Source organism: Mastomys coucha, unplaced genomic scaffold (assembly GCF_008632895.1).
Source record: "Mastomys coucha isolate ucsf_1 unplaced genomic scaffold, UCSF_Mcou_1 pScaffold7, whole genome shotgun sequence".
Lineage (NCBI taxonomy): Eukaryota > Metazoa > Chordata > Mammalia > Rodentia > Muridae > Mastomys > Mastomys coucha.
Genome location: NW_022196913.1, coordinates 53,092,811 through 53,113,427, shown reverse-complemented (window position 1 = coordinate 53,113,427; position 20,617 = coordinate 53,092,811). Strand labels below are relative to the sequence as shown.

Below are 20,617 nucleotides of genomic sequence, written 5' to 3'. Positions count from 1 at the left end.
AAAAAAAAAAAAAAAAAGATGGAGGGCTCAGTTGATGACGGTACTCTCTACCGAGCTTGACAGCCTCACTGTGGTCCCTGGAACCCACAGGGTGGAAAGAAAGAACAACCCCCAACAAGTTGTCTTCTGACCTCCATACATGCCCCCACCCCACATGTGTGCACATGCATACAGAAAATAAAAGAATGTAAAAATAAATAGATCCCAGGAATTATACTATAAAACATGTGTTACTTTAATGATGTAATGAATAGAATTATTTCACATCATCTTAAATAGTCCCTGGCAAAGCAGTAGCCTTGACAAATGGCAGCAGCTGAGTTGAGGGTAGGGCAAGTGGTCCCCAAATGTTGTGTACAATCTCCCAAGTAGTTACTTTAAATGCAAACATCTGGGTACTGTCTCCATGTCTCCAGTTGTTCTGTTTCGTGTGACTAAGATGTAGTGAATCAGGGTGACATTTAAGAAAACCAATGGTTAGGTTTAACAGCAAATGTTTTAAAATATTGTACACAGGGGGATTTTATTAAGACTGGAGGTAAACTTGGATAATTCATGACAGAAATTTTTGTTGAGTTATTTAGGCAAGAAGTTCACAAGTCAAAAATATTGTATGTGGGAATGGCCCAGAGGGAATGAGGTGGAGTCAAGTGATGGGGATGATAGTGATGGTGATGATAGTGATAGTGGTGATGGTGGTAATGATGGTGGTGAGATGATAGTGATGGTGATGATGGTGGTGGTGATGATGGTGGTGGTGATGATGGTGATGGTGATGGTGATGATGGTGATGATGATGCCAACCGTTCATGGTACCTTCTGGTTATTGAATGGCACTAGGCTCAATAAACTTAGACTACTGATTAACTATATTATAAATGATAGAAAGTGGCCTTATGTATAGATACAATATAAACAACAATCCTGGGAGATTATCTTAGAATAAAGACTGAGTAAAATCAGTCTCCACTTTACCATTGGTAAAGGAAGTGTTGGAAAGTATGAGGAGACAAGGGGATTAACTCTCTAATTTGCAATTGTGTGTGTGTGTGTGTTCACCCTCTTCTAAGTATAAGTTGCTTATCATTTAAATGGGAATATTCAAATACATGCTATATTTCCAAACAAATCAAGCTCGGCATTTTTTTGTTTTTTTTTTAAATGTATGTAGTGTTTTGTCTGCATGCATGAGCAGGCACCTTGTGCACACAGGGTCCGTAGCTGCTATAAGAGGGTGACAGATCCCTTGGAACTGGAGTCAGATTGTGAGCCATCATGTGACTGCTGGGAACTAAACCCACGTCCTCTGTACGAGTACACTTAACTGGTGACCGAGCTCTCAGCCCTAAAGTTAGACATTATTTAAAAATAAATATTGAAATGCTTATGACAGCAGGGTACACTGGCCCTCCAAATATAGTCTCTTAGAAGGAAAAGGGGATTTCCCAGCTAAGCTTCTCTTTGGGAAACTCCTAGGACTGTGTAACTACCCATGGAGTGGTGGCTGATCTGAGGCAGCCATGGTGACAATGGACCCCTGGTTTAGACAATGAAAACTCCTCATGGACTTTGGTGAGAACAACATAGACTCATCCCCTAAAGGGACCTTAGAAGTCAAAGGACTGATAAGTCAGGAAGGCCATGTTATCTCTGACAGTTCATTTTCAAACTCAGTTCTAAATAACACAAGACTAACCACAGAATTTCTGTAATTAATAAGCTTTCGGAAGATGAAGCAAACTGACTCAGGAGAGAAAATGTGACTTAAAATCTCCAAGATTTTCTGGGAGAAAAAGAAAACTTGCAGATCCTAGTTCTGGGGTAGTAACAGGAGCAGAGACCTCGTCTGCCTAGAGGGGCAGTTCTAACTTAGACGAGACTCTCGTGTCTCTGTTCTTTCTTCTTGTAGAATGGCAAACAGAACCTTAGAACTGATTTGTAAGGTTCTGCCTGCTTCTGATAGTCAGTGACCCTGGTGAATTAATCAATGTGTTAACTTATGGGTCTTATTTTGAACAGATTAGGTCGAAGCCATTTTAAATCACTTACATCACTTCTCAGTGTTCCAGCCAATGATTGGTAGCCAGGAGGAGATGAAGAGAAGACAGGAGACCCTTTGACTCCTGTAGTGGCTATTCCATAGAAAACAAGGACAGAAGGAGGAAGGAACTACAGTCATTGCACTTCTATGACAGTGACTGATCAGAGATCCTAGAAAGTCATTGTGGGGCTGGAGAGATGTTTGCAACCAAGCCTGACATCCTGAGTTCAATTGCCAGATCCTATATAATTAAACGCAATGATTTTTAAAAGTTGTGTGTGCATGCACACATATGTTACATGTACTCTCTCTGTTTCTGTTTCTCTCTGTCTCTCTTTTTCTCTGTCTCACTGTCTCTGTTTCTGTCTCTGTCTCTCTCTCTCTTTCTCTGTCTCCCAGTGTGTGTGTGTGTATGTGTATGTGTGGTGTGTGTGTGTGTGTGTGTGTGTGTGTGTGTGTGTGTGTAATAACAGCAATTTAAGCAAAAGTCATTGGGTTCACTTCAAAGATATGGCTGTTGGCTGAATATGGAGCAAGTATGGGGTATAAGAAACCAGATATACAAACAATTCTGTAGAAAATTTTTAACAACTGGAATTAGTGTTGCTATTTACTGATGAGGACTTCCATGAAAGGAATAGCACTGGGTGCAGACTAGTTCAGTTCTACACTTATCAACAAAGATGCTCACTGAGCATGTAAACAGCCACACTAGGGACAAACCATGGTCACTTTTTATACTGTTAGCACATGCTTGGGACAATCATCTCCAAGTGAATTATATATATGGTTCATCTTGATTGTCAATGACAAGTTTCAGGATCACCTAGGAGACCAACTTCTGCAAGTGCCAGTCAGAGCATTTTCTTTCTTTCCTTCCTTCTTTCCTTCTTTCTTTCTTTCTTTCTTTCTTTCTTTCTTTCTTTCTTTTTTTAAAAACTTTTATTGTATTATGATGAGAAAAGTTACATAATTTCAATTTATCTGAATTTGTTAACATTTAAAAACATATTTTAATTAAATAGAATTGAATCACATTCTTGTTTCCCTTTTGTACCACCACTCCTCCCAGAGACCCCCCCTTCAATACCTACAATATCTTTTTTGTCATATTCCTTAACATTTATAAGATATTATAACAATAAAAATAAGTATTATAAAAGTTGTTTGATATAAAACAGCAATCAATTTAACAGTCTTATGTAGATGCTCATCTACAGCAATAGTGAAAATACATTTTTCTCAATATAAATTTTAAATAACCTCAAACATATTAACTGTATATTTCAAAATAATACATCACTACTAGTATTTTTCTTAAATGAACATGAATAAAGTCTTTTTGTTTGTTTTGTATTTAGTAGAGTTTAGAATCTTGGCTCTTACTGTGGTACAAGCCCAAAATAAGAACAATTTTTAACATTGGGTTTCATTGTAATAATGTTGTATTTCAATGACCCTCACATCACCAAAGGATTTTACCTCCATCGTAGCTAAGCTGAGAGTTGATAGCTGCACCAAGAAGTGAATTGTAGGCTCGATTTTTGGATACAGACTTCCTGCTATGGTCAAAGCTATTTGACTTGAGTGAATGACTTCATTCTCAGCCCACAGAGAACAGGTTACATTCATTTAAGAAATGGTGTAGGTATTAAGATAGTCTATCCATAGTCATTCGTCAACTGTTTCAATGAACAATGGTTCTGCTTGGAGGGTGGCACAGACATTAGGTGATGGTAAGAATTTGGCTCATTAGCTGTGTAATTTTGAAAAGCATTCATCTCAGAGAAAGAGTAACTTATAAAGTCCTCTTCTTCAAACTTGATACAAGAGTTACAAATGTCAAGCAAAGCTTTCAGTCTCACTTTGTTGTTCTTTTACCAGTCAGAGCATTTTCAAAGAGACTCATATCAGGCAGGAAGATCCACGTTGAAGCTGGGTGGCAGCATCTCCTGGATTTAACTGGAAACAAAGTAGAAAGTGAGTGGAATCCCAGCATGCATCTTTCTCTGCTTCTAGAAAGTGGACACAATATGACCAGCTGCCTCACAAACCTGCTGCTGTGTGGTCCCTACCACGATACACTGTACCCTCCAACTGTAAGCCAAAATAAATCTTTCCTTTCTTAAATTGCTTTGTCAAGGATTTCGTTACAGTAACAAGAAATATAATGGACACACTATATGATACAGAAATATTGGGTAGCATGTTCCTGAACCTGACCTTAGCTAGAGAAGAGGTTCCTGGTTCCAGGAGTGAGTTCTACATTACTTCACTTTCCATAGGTTTGGTAAAAAAAAAAAAAGAAGCAACACCCAAGGAGTTAAAGAGTAGCCACTGGGAGGAAAGTCGGAGAAGAGGCTGTATGTGGGTCAGCCATGTCAGCTGATATGATAATACAGGCAGAAGAAGCTTCATTCTCTGGGAAAGACCTCATCAGAATGGAGATATAACTTACCTACCTCAGTTTGTACCTCTAGGGAAGAAAGATTTTAAATTTGATGTATTCAAAATAAAAACAGGAACCTGGCAATCCTGGCAGAACAACATCCAGTCATTTCTTCAACTCTCTCTGGTTTCAGTGAGCTAGGAATTGAAGCAGGTGACCCAGTGTATCTGCTTTCCACTCGGGAAGAACACTTGCAAAGAGGATCCTCTCACAAACCTTCCAGTACAGCCTGGCATGGAGGTGCTTAGCTGCGGCCATAGTGTGTGGGAGGATCTTCAAGGTCAGCTTGGGCTACTTAGTATAACAGTCCTGCGTGAGTTACGATCTGAGACTTTGTCTCCAAATCAACAACAGCAGAGACAGAAAAACAAAAACAAAAACAAAAACAACCTCCCCAACCCAAATTCTGTAAGTACGAAGCCCTCCCTCCCACTTTGTCTTGCTTGTGAATATCCTTGGATTCCCTTGTAAATAGAATGGGTGGATAAGCTAGCAGAACTCCGGTTAAGATGCACACTGTGAAGCCAGTTTGGTTGTCAGAGCTCTTTGTGGCCCTAGGCTCTAGGTACACTCCTTAGTTTGCACCCTGAGACCTAAGATCTGTAATTTAAAACTCTGACCAGCCGCCCTCTTTCATCTTCTCCGCTCTACCCAGGCATCTGCTGGCCAAGTGGTCTGTCAGGTCACCTGGAATTCTCTCCCCCACGCCCCAACGATGAGCAGGAATAGTTCTGACAGCCACCTGGAATCTGGGTGTGGCTCAGAGTTGTCCCTCCCTCTAGTTACTCCTTACAAGGGTCACAGGAAGCAAAGCACCCCCATCAGGCTTTCCTCCCTTGGCTTCCTTTGTCAGTGGGGTTCCAGCACCTGAGCTGCAAGAATGTTTTTGCATGCTCTTACAGACAATATTCTCCTGGGTGGCTTCTTGACTAGGTGGTGGTGGTCTTAAAGAAGAACTGGGCACTTTAGGGTTTTATTACAAAGTTTAGATTCCGCATAGCATAGATATGCAGGCACTTGGGCTACTCTGATATTTCACACCATGGGATATTCGGATGTTTTAGGTCATCGGTTATGCTGGTGACTTGCTGTAAGGCCATACCTTAGTAAACCCCTAAAAGATTCTGCCTGCCATGCTAGCCTGTGTGCTTATTCTATTATAGTATTAATGCTAATTTCTATCAGAGGCCATTTTTTATTTGTGGCCATTCTCTGTTGAGTACTGCTGTGAGGACTATGGATGACTTCCACGTGGCTTTCCAGCTTAATGAGTGGGTCTGGAGAATCTCAGTTCTAGGTGAAGACGGTGCACATAAACCACCAGCTTCATCCGAACGCCTGCTATAACGTACACACAGATGCAAAACCTCGGAAGACGGAAAGCCAAGAGGAGCTCCGAGAAGGAGTGAGGGAGACCACCCATTTCTCCGCCTAAGGGACATGTTAAGATGTGGGGTACAGAGGGTCAGCCACTTGGGAATTTGACTTCTGTAGATGATATTTGCTTTAAACTTAGGGGTTTTTTAAATCATTGTTCAATGTTTTTTTTTTTTTTTTAAAGATAAGGCTTATTTAGACTATTTTCTAGTTGTCCAGTGGAAGTTACAAAGAGACATCTTTCTCCCCCTCTGCTCTGTTTGCTCAGGTGCCAACTTTATACACAACTAAGATGTGTTGTGGTTAATTGTATGAGTGCTAGCTGAACTTCAGCCCTCAGAAGTTCTTAGCAATCCCCCTGTCTCAGCTTCAAAAGCTGCTGAGATCACAGGCACACACCCTCATGGCCAGACATTTTCTGACTGGTACGTTTCTCCAAATAAGGATTGGAAATTGTTTCTAGACTTTTAAGTTCTTGATTAAAAAAAAAAAAGTAGATCCTCAGTTAAATCTGTAAAGGCCTACCATATTTCAACTGAGATTGACAGCCAGGAAGAGTGAATGAGAACATCCCAGAAGACAGTCTCGGGAGCCCAAACTCCAAAGCCAGAGCCCTTATTACATCTCACGTTGCATAATTACTAAATCTTGGCTTCCAGAGCCAAGTTTTAAATCAAACTATATAGATAAAATTGTTAACTGTGATATGCTCCTAGTCCCAAATCAAGGGCAGTGTCTTTGAGAGATTTGGCAGCAGCGTGAAACAGATAACCTTCGTTCATAGGTGGCACCTTTTTCTCTCTCCAGGTCATCCCGTTACCCTTGAGCTGTGGTCATGTTAATTATTGACGTTTCATGAATTCATCCAAAACCCTGGGAACCATTTATGAGCTGGGCACTGGCTTGGGAGCTCTGTGGGACCACAGCAGTCTGACCCATCACCAGGTTTAATGGACAGTTGCTAATTTGGGCTCTCTTTGTCTGCCAAGAAAAGACCCACAGAGCTCTTACACTTGGTTGGGAACACTGAAGCCGGAGTCATGGCAGCAGGTGTCGCTTTGAAACGTGATGATAAAACTGGGATTCCTGTCTGGTTGTGTCTGGGAGGTATCTCTGGGACCAAGAGTAGACGTGTCGGGGAACTGACAGGGAGGACGGCCTTGGAAGCTGACCAACGGATCTGGATTCACCAAGATGGAAAATGAGTGACAACGTATGCACTCAGAAAAGATGAGTGTGGATAGGAGATCACGTGAGAACAGAAATGGCTCCAGGAAACAAGAGTGGTGTTTTGGTATCACTGGTTCAGGATAAAACCGGTAGAGATATATTCTCATGTTTTGCGTTACCAATATTCAAAGAATGCCCCGAAGAGTGGGCTGAAATGTTTCCTCCTCTGCGCAGGCTTCTCCCAGGCTCCTGCTTAGACACACCCAGCCAGCCCCGTATCCCCATAGCTCCATGTTCGCGACTCAATCACAATAGCACAGGGTGTCGTAAGACTGTTCTCATGTTGGTCTCCCAGCCACAGTGAGATGCTATTGCCTAATGCTGCTTTTAAGGATATAGTTTACATGCATAAACATCTCTCGTTTTAAAGAAGATTTCATTTCATTTTATTTTATTTGTATCCATGTATGTCTGTGTGAGTATAAGCAGGGGCCCCAGGAGGGCAGAGGCATCTGATGTCCCAGGGCTAGCATTAAAGGAGGCTATAAGCCAAAGGAGGCTATAAGCCAATGATTCAGGAGATGGACTCCAGTCCTCGGCAAGAGCAGTGTGCACTCACAATGCCTGAGCCGTCCTTCTAGTGACACATCCCCATTTTACTAAATCAGAAGTTTTGATTGGGTGTAGAGTGGTGAGCATAGCTGCCTTCCAAAATTTTTGATTACTGACAATAAGACTGAGCAATTGTAGCCCAACTGCTTGAAGGGATGGAGTTCTTCTTCCTGTCTCCCCTCCCCCACCTCTCAGCTAAGGGCTGTGTGTCACTTACCTTGGCATCTCCATCCAGTTAGGGCAGTGGCTGCTATGGACACCTGCTCCAATAGTCCACAAGTGGGAAACAGAGTGACAGGCTGGTCAAAGACAGAGTGACAATGTTCACCTTTCCCCCCAAAGTGAACAACTGTAATTGCCAAGTTATCTTTTTTTTAGAAGTCTGTGTGTTATTTGATTAAGTGAATAAGGAAATGCGGTTCCATTAAGGTAGAAATTTTAAATCTTTACATGACTGATATGAATTGCAATTGTTTGGTTGCATTGCAGAGAAAATTTGTGAGTTTCAAAGAGAAGTGTTAGCTAGGATGTGGTGGCATACACTTCTAATCCTGAACTCAGGAGGCAGAGGCCGGCATAGCTCTGTGAATTCAAGGCCAGCCTGGTCTACAGAACAAGTTCCAGGACAGCCAGGGCTACATAGAGAAACCTTGTATGAAAACAAAAACAAAACCAAAGAGAAGTATTTTTTAATGCAAATATATTTCATGGTGTATTATAAGAGTTGAATTATATAATTTGCTCCAATTGCAATATTTAAGCAGAAATTTCTTTAGTTCTGACATTTATATAACTTTGTGTATAGATGTGCTTCTGTCTGTGTGTACATGTGTGTTTATGTACATGTCTGTGTACACATGTATATTGTGTTTGTGTGCATGTGAGAGAGAGTGTGTGTGTATATGTATTTGTGTGAGTGTGTATGTATGTGTAAGAGAAAGAGAGGGAGGGGTTTGGAGGAATGTATGTATGTGTGAGTGTGTATGTGTGTGTGTGTGTTTATGAGTGTGTGTATGTGTATATGTGTGTTTATGAGTGTATGTGTGAGTGTGTACATGTATGTGTGTGTATGTGTGTGTATGTGTGTGAGTGTGTGTGTATGTGTGTTTATGAGTGTGTATTGTGAATGTGTGCATGTATATGAGTGTGTGTATGTGTGTTTATGAGTGTATGTATGTGTATTTATGAGTGTGTGTATGTGTGAATGTATGTATGTATGTGTGAGTGTGTATATGTGTGTGTATGTGTGTGTGAGTGTGTGTGAGTACAGAAGCCCAAGGGTGTTTCTCAGGCACTGTTCCACTTATTTTTTGAGATAGAGTCTTGTGGGCATGCAACTTCCAAACCGGCTAGGTGAGCTGGCTGCCAAGCTCGTGTCTTCACCAACTCAGCTGGTTTGTGTGTGTTTGTGTGTGTGAGTGACAAGCACACAGCACCACACCTGGCTTTGTAAAAGTGGGTTCTGGGGTGTCAAACTCATGTCTTCATGTTTTCAAGGCCAGCTCCAAACCTCACCCCAGCCTGGGCTATTTGAGTTTTAGGACACTAAAAGTGTCTTGGACTTTTTGTCGTTGTTCAAATAACTATGGGATTTTACTGACAATAACTAAAAATAGGATATTGGGTGGGCATATTCTTCTTCACCAATGAACTATTATGTTTTTAAACAATTGTGAACAGGTAGAGGAGATAAATTAAATATTAAATGACAACAATAATAGTAGCAGAGATGATCTCTGAATCTAAAAACTGTTCCAAAGCCAAGAAGAGAGTAAAGAGTGATGGAGTCATGACCCTGGATAAATCTCTACACAGGTTGCAATTTTCAATGTACAGAGACCTTAAAAAGGTAAGAGAATCCATATACTCTATACCTGCTTGGCCCTGATTGCCAACATCAATCTTTAGTGTGGTATATGTAATTAGCATTAATGAGTTAACATTATTTGTAACTGAAGTCTCTGCTTCAGTCAGATTCCCTTAGTTTTCCTCTAATGTCCTTGCTCTGTCCCAGAACCCCATCTAGAAGACCACATTACATTTAGACGTCATTTTTTCCTTAATATTCCTCTTACCTCGTGTGTTTGTCCAGATTTCCCTTGGCAGTAATGAAGAGTTTGGTTCTCCCTGAAAAATAAAAGGGAATAAAGAACTTGATTATGGGCTGTGGACCTTATTTGGTGGTTATTTTTCTAGTGGAGGCAGAATTCCCCCTTCATTAGACCACTCACTGATGTAACCACAATGCCTGAAAGAACATGGAGGAGAAAGGATTTCTTTTGGCTCATCGTTTCCAAGGGATTTGTCCACAGCTTCTTGCCCCCAGTGTCAGCATGAAGAGTATCATAGTGGCAGAAACCATTTACTTTCCCATAGCAGGACGCAGGCGAGAGATGGGAGTGGGTGAGGGCCAGATACAAGAAACCCTAGTGATTTACCTCCTCAAGCTTGGAGTTCCTACCTTGCAAGGTTTCCAGAACCTACCAAAACAGCACTTACTAGCTGGCTTGAAGAATTCAAAACATGAGCTCAGCCTTAAGGCAGAGAGCCCTCTGGGGAGCCCACCTCCAACAGTGCCTTTCTCCAAGGCTCCCTGCTGCCTCTCAGGACCATCTGCTCATCTTTGGGCCTTGCTTTTCCCCTCAAAAAGCACACAACTTTCCAATATCAACTTATAATAAAACAAGCAAACAAACCAAAAACATTTGTTTTATCTTGCAAGAAAATCTACATTTTAAACAAAGAAATCCCCTGCCTCCTTTCTGAAAGGCCAAAAGACTTGGTCTTCAAAACCCACAGTTCAGTTCACTGCTTCCTGGGGAGGAGGGAGTCATTTGTACTCCATACTGTTTCTAGAACTCATGCTGGATTCTCCAAGGTTCTGTGGCAAAGACATAACAGAGAAGTTGAGCCTGTATTTCAAACTAGAGCCACTGCTCACATTTGGCTGGTCACTGGCAAGGGCAGAGTAAACAGAAGAGGGGGAAGCCGTAAGAACGAAGTGTACTGGTTTGGAAAAGGAAGAAGGTGTGAGGCAGGGGGACCAGCAGAGACTAGGATTCCCATAGCTAACATCTGAACTGAGTTTTCAATTGGAGAGAGAAGTCACAGCCTGAGTTAAGATGGGGACAAATGAAATAACTGTACGCTTACGGAACTGCCAGAAACCCTGAGTTTGGAATGGTAGAAAGCCCTGCAAAGTTCACAGAGAGGAAGCAGGGAGAAGGGTACCTGGGTGCCTGTGAGGTCTGGAAGCGCTGGAAGATGCCAGGTTCAGCTGCCCTGCTGCACACTGTGGGGCTTACTAGCTAGAGAACAAAGGATATCCCTGAGGATCTCTGTATTGGCTACACTGAGGAATGAGATCTAGCCTCCAAAAGAGATGGAGAAAAGGGGACAGTTGCATGTTCCCTTAACACAAACAAAGCTCTTACCTGCTAAGCCTGAGGGTTGATCAAGAGTTGGTAATGCAAGATTTAAAAGTGTGTCACTTGAGACCTGGAAACTGGCTGGCTGGGCAGAGATACCCTTTGGCCAAAGTGAAGTCCACGAGGCTATTTGCCCTCTAGTGGTAACCACAAAGCATTTTCTACCCTGGCAGGAGACAGGATTCCTTATCTCTGGTCCAGAAAATGGCCAGCTCAGGAGGCTACTGGCCACTGTTGCAGGGAGCTGTCTGATTTAGCATCTTGGTTTAATATACGAAGTCTTAACATCAGTTAACTTGGGGAAGAGGAAAATGACACATTTTAATGTTCCAGTATACTACGGGTCTTTTCGCTTTTATTGAAGTCACTAAATTTGGCACAACTTTTTTGGTATAACATTTAATAGATGATGGTGGGCTGTAACATCATATCATAAGTGGTCATTAATATGTTGAATACACAGTATGGAAATGCATTGTCCATTTCCCTGTGTTTCTCACAAACTGTGACAGGTTCTGAGCTGTTCATTTAGATTTTACACTTAACATCTAGAAGGAATGCTCCCCCTGCCTTTGCTGAAGGCATTTCACAGAACATCTCGTTATTTATTTATAAGGGCAAGTCTCCAGAAACAGGTAGGCTTACTGCTGCTCTGCCACCGCCTCTGCATGCACGAAGACATTCATAATTGATAGACCCATCTCTCCCTGTGTAGCAGCTAGAATAAATCTAACGTTAGGTCTGTGGGAGAGCAAATTATGTTCTCATTTTTGTTAAGAAATAATTAGGGGCATACGTTAAAAAATGGTGCCAAGGGTGGAGCATGTGTGTGGATGGGCTAGAGGGAAGGCAGGCAAGAACTTGGAAAACAAGCTGTAAAGAAACCCGGTCCAGAACACTTCAAACCATGCCTGGCTCTGTTTCTCCTCTTGTGCTGTCTCCCTTAAGGCAGGCAGAGCATTGATACGTGGGCAGGGCAGGTATGCCTTGGAAGAAAAGGCACCTTTGAGGAACAATGGACTTATGATGCCTCAGGAAATTCTGGGCTGATGAAGGGGGGAATGAAGCTTACTGGAATGCTTCTGTGCAGGACTAGAAGCCAAAGTGACATCACCGGAGTCCTCGTCCCTTTTAATGGGTGACATTTGAGAAAGAAGAGATAGGTTTACCAGCCAGCCAGAGGGATATCTCATCACCTTATGTAGCTATCAAGAAACAAAAAAATAGGTTACAAGATATGTACATAGTATAATAACGATATTTTTGCAAAAACCTCACAACATTTGTGTTATTGATATAATTACATAAAGCAAACTCACAGGTTTGCTCTAAACGTTGGCAGGGATGATCTCGGTCAAAGGAATTATGGTTAACCTTAATTTTCCCCCACTCACTTTTTTTTAGTTATCTGTATTTGTAAAGGTAGTTTTAAGAATGAAGACATGAATCAACATGGTGGCTCATACCTGTGATTCCAACACTAGGGGGGCTGCTGTAAGTTAGAGGTTAGCTTGGGCTACATAGTGAGTTTCAGGTCAGCCTGGACTACACACCTCAACACGAGGGTACAGTTGATTTTCCTTCTTTTTCCCTTCCTCCATTTTCCCCATGCCCCTTTTCCTTTGCCATTCGAGAGGCAGAACCCAGGGCTTCATACATACCCGCCAGGCCCTCCAAGACTGAGCTCCACATGTCTCCAGCTCCACATGTTTTTGTAAATGTCATACTGTAGGTAGCTGTTAAGAAATATAAGTGATTAATTAAGGTTTAAAAAAATAGTAGAAATGCCTACAGGAACTAGAAAATTGTAAAAAGAAACAAAACAAAACAAAACAACCCAAGAATGTTAATCTGATTTTAGAGTGACCTAGATATCTTTGTACCTGGAAGCAAATAAAACTATATTTTATTTTGTAATTTTTAAACTTTTTTTTTAAAATTTGTTTAAGGAAATGGTATGCCAAACTCAAGCAAAAGTTTCATAATCCACAAGATCCATTAAGAATGCATTGACCAAGGGCTGGAGAGATGGCTCAGCAGTTAAGAGCACTGATTACTCTACCGAAGGTCCTGAGTTCAAATCTCAGCAACCACATGGTGGCTCATAACACCCATAATGAGATCTGATGCCCTCTTCTGGTGCGTCTGAAGGCAGCTATAGTGTACTTAACATATAATAAATAAATCTTTGGGCGGTGGTGGCGCACGCCTTTAATCCTAGCACTTGGGAGGCAGAGGCAGGCAGATTTCTGAGTTCGAGGCCAGCCTGGTCTACAGAGTGAGTTCCAGGACAGCCAGAGTTATACAGAGAAACCCTGACTTGAAAAACCAAAAAAAAAAAAGAATGCATTGACCAGCAACATGGAATGAGTAAGGGTTTAACAAACATGTCACTTATTGTAGGTATATTAATTTATTATAGATCAAACAGAAAAAATGAAAACTCTTCAAAATTGCACAAGAAATAAACTAGTCCATAATTATATAATTTCAAATAAATACACGGTAAAGTTCAAACTGATACCTATAAAATACATCTATAACATTAGGTCTGTTATTGCCCACTTATAATGTGAACATAGTTATTTGAAGGTGGGGTGGTACATTTCGTAACACTTATAATTCTCTGTGAAATGGATTATGTATACCATGTAAGTGAGAAGATAAATTGGTGCTTTCTAGTCAGTAAATACCTAAAAGACCTTAAGATATTTCTCTGGTTCAACCTAGAGATTCCCTGCCTGAGGGAAACCATTGGAAATGTTATCACAAGACCTGTAAAAGGCACAGTGACTATAGTACACTCACACATCCCTACCCTTCAGGTAAACTTAATGTGTGCATGCCAAGTCACACATCTGAGGTTAACCATGTCGTTTTGCAAGAAAAGATTTGAAGAGGCTGGAGAGATGACTCAGGCAACACTGCCTGCTCTTCCAGAGGACCCTGGTTGGGTTCTCAGCATCCACAAGGTGACTCACGACCATCCTTAATGGCAATTCTATGGGATCTGACATTCTATTCTGGCCTCTACAGGCACCATGAACATGTATGGTGCACATGAATACATGCAGGTGAAATTCTCATAAGATAGGATAAATAAAATCTCTTTTTTTGATTGGACATGGTAGTGAGTTACCATCAGTGGCAGTGAGACCGGTAATTGACAAGGCTTGCAGCCATGAATCTTAATTACAGAGCAAAGCAGAGTGCATCGAGAAGGAAGGGTACTCCCCCAATGTTTCTAAGTGAAAAACAGATACAGAATAGTGCCCAAGAAAATGGAGAAATGAGATTGTATTTGTACTTGAATTTGAGTAGTCACAAAGATAATCCAGGAAGAATCTAGACTAGGCAGAGGGAAGGGAAGAAGGAGAAGACAATTGGTTTCATTGTAGCACATGAAGTCATTAGGTATTTAAAAAAATGCATTCCATAAATGGATCTTAAAACAATACTGATAATGGATCTGTGCTGAGGATGGGGGAAGCCTTTCACATCTCCAAACTCAGAACAGCTGGATTCTACTGCACTTATCTCTTCCTCCTTCAGAAAAGAAAGCTGCTCTTACCCCACCCCACCTCACCCCTACTGCATACCCAGATCTGAAACCGTTTCTGACACACTGTTAGTATTCAATCAGTTTTGGAGTGATGAAAGAAATAAGTGACAGTTTCAAACTTAATTGGTAAAGAAAGATCAAGAAGTACAACTCACTCTCAGAATTCTTTTTGGAACAAGTGATTAACGACCTCTGAAAGATGATTCAGGAAAAAAAAATTTCCAAGAGCCAATGGCTTCTTTAAGGATGTACCTCTTCCTTCAGATGTAATCCTAATAAAGCTGTTAAAATAGATGACTGTTGTTACTATTATTGCCTTGAATGTTTGAGATAGAGTTTTCTCCTGTTACCTGGGCTGGAATTCACTGTGTAGCCAAGGCTAGCCTTGAACTCTCAGCCACTTTCCTCTTGCTGCCTTCCTAGTGTTAAGACTACTTGTGTGAGCCACCATGTGAAGCCTTGAATTAGATTATTAAAGCAGAGAGAAAATCAAATCAAACAATGGCAAGCCATCATGAAGTCCCATGAGGGCTCCTTGAAGTTCATAAAACCAGGTTTATCATTTCCACCCATTAATGTACCAAATTGCTGTTTCTCTTGTTCCATTGAGAGAGATAGGACAGTATCCTGGATATGGCCACAACTAAGCCATGACAGTTAATAATAGATGGAAGATACTGAACTCACAGAATCTGCTAGACTCCATCAAAATCCAACACAAAGCACACTACGAATTAAATGGCCTAGTGCTCCTATAACAGCTCACAAAGGGAGGGTGTGTTCAGGGGGCAGAAAAGAAGCCATGAAATGAGCTTGAGACTGTGAATGAGATCAGTGGCTCTCAACACTGGCTGCACATTACATCCACCTGGGGATACTAAAGATACTGATGCTGGGGCTCCACTCTCAGGGATACTGAAGAAATGCTTGCAGGATTGAGGGCCAGCATTCTTGTTTATAAAAAGGTAGGGATGCTGCTACCGGAAGCCAAGGTAAGGAAAAGAAAGTATATTGGGCCAGAAGAGGGATAAAGAGAAGCTGTTAATGTTATTTTACTAGAAAAGATATTTTAGTCGGCTGGTTCTGGCTATTATAATTTATGCAAATATAACATTTTTTTTTTCCAGACTAAACACTTTTACTACCTCATTTTCCTAGGCCAGACCATACCCTAACTCCATTCTTGGTCTCTTCATGCTGCTTCCTTTAGCTCCCCTGACCCTTTCTTTCTGTTTGTTTCTCATCCTTTCTTTCTCTCATTTCATTTTTTCCCTAATGCTTTCACTTGCACCGCACTGAAAATCTTGACTATTTGACTTAGATTATTAAAACAAAGATAAAATCAAGTCAATCGATGGTAAAGCACCGTGTAGTCACTAGGGGCTCCATGAGGGTCATCTAACCGTCTTCTATCAAGGACACTGTTTTTGTTCTGCTATGGTTTGGATCTGCAGTGTTTGCCTCAGCAAGCGCATCATCCCCAGAGCGGCATTACTGGGAAAGCAGCTGAACTTTAAAGGTGGGGCATCTTGGTAGGTTTTGGGTCACTGGGGCATGACCCGAATTGAGAGACCCTGGTCTTTCATTTTCTTCTAGTCCCCACCATGATGTGAGTAACTTGGCTCCACAGTTTGAACTTCACTGTGCTCTGCTGCCTTACCACAGGCCCCAAGGCAAGGAGGTGACTGTAGCATTGGGTTGAAATCTCCAAACGGTGAGGCAAAACAAATGTGTACTCTTTGTAAGTTGAATATATCAAGTATGTATTATAACACTATAAAGCTGACTAACATCTCTAAGGAATGTAGTAAGTTTTCTCTTTGCTCTGACTATATATAATCTGACAAAAGCAATTTAAGGAAAAGAGACGATTTACTTTGGCTTATGGTTCCAGGGGAAACAGTTCATCATGGTGTGTGTGTGCGTGTGCGCGCGCGCGCGCTTGGGGCAGGGGCATAGTGACAGGAGCACGAGGCAGCTGGTCACGTGGCAGGTATTGTCAAGAAGCAGAGACTACACAGGAAGTGAGGCGGGGCTAATAAAAACTCAAGACCCACATCTAGTGATCCACTTCCTTTGGAGAGGCTCCTCTCCTTAAAGGTCCCATAGCCTTTCAAATAACACGCAGCTGGGGTCCACAGGCGGTATTTTTCTTTCAAACCGCAGTAAGGTTTTTTCGATCAATCAAAAACCTTTAAATTTGGTTTTTACTCTGAACTTGGCCACCATCTAAAGAAATCACAAGCCTGTTCATCTTTCTCATTCATTAGAATTTTGTTGGGATCGGCAGCCTTTAAGTTTTTGTTCTGGAAGGAACTCTCCAGTTTTGTGGTTCACTGTCTCGCTATCGCCACCGAATGTCTAATGCCTTCTCTCGTAATTCCCCAAATATTCCATAATTAAAGTAAAGTAAACAGAGTAGTTCTACATGCCGTTTCTTTTCCACGGGCTTTTTCATCCTGCTGGATTCCTCACAGGTTCTGTCCCACCGCGGGCTCTGTCACCTCGCTCCAGCTTTCCTTCCTCACAGGCATTCTTTGGTATTTTGATGTCAGGATCCTCTTTATGCAGTGTGATCCAGGGCTATCGGCACTTGAGTGTGCTTAGAGATACAGAATCTAATGCCTTGCTCTTTTTCATATTTCAACCAGATGCTTGGTGAGTCGCTAACTTGAATGCACTCCAAATTCTGAGGGAATCAAGACTGGAGCAGGATTTTCCCCCATTTGTTTTGGTTTTTATAGTTTATTTCTTATATGTGTATCTTTAAATTATGTTAGTTCAGAAATATTATTTAACTCCTTTTTTAAATTCAGTATACAAAACAATGGGATTTATCATGGCTTTTCCAGGCATATATGTCATCTAACTTTGTTTTGTCTCCCTCCCCCACTGCCCTCCACTATCCCCTCTCACCCTTGCTGGAGTTCATCCCCTTCTCCCCATCCTGCCTCCCACCCCCAACTAATTAATGTCCCCATTTGGCTTTCTTGTCACATGTATTTCCTTAATATCTTTACTTGTCTCCCTTTTCTTCATGTTATTCTTTCCCTTTCAGGGTCTTCTTACTACCTTCATATCCTACACATGAATGCACACACATACACACATGCATACATATCACAAACTTAAATGCAGACCCTTCAAACTAAAAATAACATGTAATATTTGTTCTTCTGGGTCTCAGTTAATTCATTTGACATGCTAATCTCCAGTCCATTTTCTTGCAGTCCTAGATTTCAATGCCCTGAATTCATTCTTTACCACTGAATAAAATCCCATAGTCACCATGTTTCCTTAGTCATTCATCTTTTGGTGGACATCTAGGTTGGTTCCATTTATTAGCAAGCATTAACAGCACAACAGTAAACATAATGGAAGACTCTCTGTGGCATGCTGACTGAAAGGATTTCCTATACACTCAGGACCCTCAAGACTGAGTTCTCAGCACAGAGAAGAGTTATTTGAAACAAAGGACAGGAAATAAGAGACAAAGGCAGCAGATAGAAGCTAGGGGGAAGTGGAAGGGAACAAGGGAGAGGGGTGGTGAGATTTGTCCCTGTGGGAAGAAAGCACCCCAAGTTATTACTGTGTTTCATCTGGGCTGCTCTCAACTCCAACAGGTCAACCCTCTGGGCCATGTTTTCTTGACTCACCTAACTCACAATGCTTCTCCTCCATTCATCTTCTTCTTCCTCTCCTGTGGTTCTCCTCTGACACCTACCCTCCCACCCCTAAGCCCTGGTACTCTATAAAACCCACCAATAAAGCACGCTATCTATGCCTCTGGATAGAGAGGAGACATCTATGCCCCCTAGACAAATGGAGGTTTGTAAAGGCAGAGGAGAGACCCTGAGTTAGGATGAGATTTTAATTGGGTGTGTTAATTAGGTGACCCAGAGGGGGTTCTAATTGCTGGACTTCTATACTTTCATAGCTGGACCTTGGTAGTAGGCCTCAGGAGGAAGACATGGCCAAATAAGGAAATAGCCCTTGGTAGCTAAGGAACATTAAAGGTTTTTGACCAGGCAAGAGAGAATGGAGGAGAAGGGCAAGACCCACCTGGGCTATGCTCACCATGCCCAGGCTGGTTAGAATTCCTTTACTGCCTCTCCTAGAGATACATTCAGGAATGGTATAGCTGGGCCATCCAGTATGATCTTTAGAATAAGAATGTCCCTTGTAGGCTCATGTATTTGAGCATGTGGTCCCCAGTTGGGTGGCACTGTTTGGGGGAGATTTAGGAAGTGTGGCATTATTGAAGGAACTATGTCACTGGAGGTAGGCTCTGAGATTTAAAGTCCTGAACCATTTCCAGTTCTCTCTGCTTTTCGCTTGTAGTTCAAGATCTGAGCTCTCAGTTTTTTGCTCCAGTCCACCATGATTGCTCTTGAAGACATGCCCGCCCCCTCCCCATTGATGGGCTCCTAGCACCATATGCCCAAATAAATTTTTCCTTTTGTAAGTTGCTTTTGGTCACAGTGTTTTATCACAGCAACAGAGAAATGACTAATGCATATGGTGATTCGATATTTTAGGTTTTAGTTTTTTGTTTTTGGAATTTCAAGTTCAAAGCTCTAATGTATACTATTAACATAGCCCGGGGCTCTGAAATGTTTGTGCAGTGAGCAAATATCATCCATAGCAAACACAAACCTCAGTTTTAAAGGATGATAAACCTATGCAATTATAGAAAGATAGGCTCATAAAACCTCAGGAGGAGTCTTGAAGGAGTGTCTCTCCAAGTCTCATTTCATAATCATAGAAAGGTCCTCAGGGTGGCTGGAAGACAGATTTAAGGACATGATCACAGAAAGAAAGGTCCCCTGTGGGTGGCTGGAAGACAGCTTTTAGGTCATCTTCTGTAATAGGTAAGCTACAGCCCCAGAGACATTGCATCACTACACTGAACACCACCCAACGCAGCAAGCACCCAATAAGATGGATGTCCAAGAATTCAAGGACATTCTGTTTTCACGCACGCCTCTGTGAAAGCCTATTTGCTCTGGTGCCGTGGACGTTCCACGGGCTTTCTCCAGTCCCTACCATGTGAGTAAAGGCTTGGGATTCTGAAATGACGTTAAAGCTTTCTGGATGACACCGTGTAATGGACCCCAAAGTAGGATGTAGGATGAACAGAACTCGGGGACATTAAAAAACTAGTCCTTTGTGCCAGTTGTCTTCTGAGCCAGATTCCTACAGGCACTGCCAGCAACACTCAGCAATGGAAGAGAATGCCCCTGGCTGGAAGCCTGACCCCTCAGCCTGGTCTACTCCTTTCTTTCCAGCTCTGTTGTGAGGTCTTATGGACACTCTGATTTCTCTTATTTTCCGTGATGCCCAGCACTTAGGCCATTGCAGAGCCCCCAGCGAGCTCACAAGGGAGCTCACACACTTTGAAGGCTCATCTTAATCTGCTCAGGGCAAGGTTTACTTAATTTTCCTCATTTAAACTAGTAGCTGTGTGGCACAGAACCTCAGAGACTGACCCCCCAGCTCGTGGCTCTGCAGGAAGCCAGGGCGGTGGTGCTCAGCTGCAGCGGGCCAATGAGCAGGGCGGCACCCTGCTCGAGGAGCCAGCGGAGTTCTGGCCTGGGCGGCTAGGGCTGCATTCCTGCATCCTCCTCGCTCGCAGGCTCCCTCCCCCGACAGCTGATTCATTGGCTCGGCGGCCTAGACTGCCTGGCGCCGTCCCCGTGACGTCACCCATTCACCCGGCCCGCCTCCCCCCTCCGCTGGCGCCGGCCGGGCGGTCGCTCTGACAACGCAGACGCTAGCCTTCACAATGACTTCCAGCTGGAGCAGCCTGCGCGCGCGTTCACAGGCACAAGGCTTGGGAAAGCCGGCTGGGTTTCTTTCTCTTTAGCTTTCCTGCTTTCCTTTTGTTCTCCTCCTCCTTCTCCTCCTCCTCCTCCTCCTCCTCCTCCTCCTCCTCCTCCTCCTCCTCCTCCTCCTCCATCCTTTTCTCCTCTTCTCCC

General features: G+C 42.4%; 1 pseudogene; it reads left to right on the top strand.

Annotated features, from left to right (window-relative positions):
* The window catches only part of LOC116081514, a 21,739-nt pseudogene extending 1,338 nt beyond the window's left edge, over positions 1-20,401 (top strand).
* Positions 20,402-20,617: the final 216 nt, after the last annotated feature.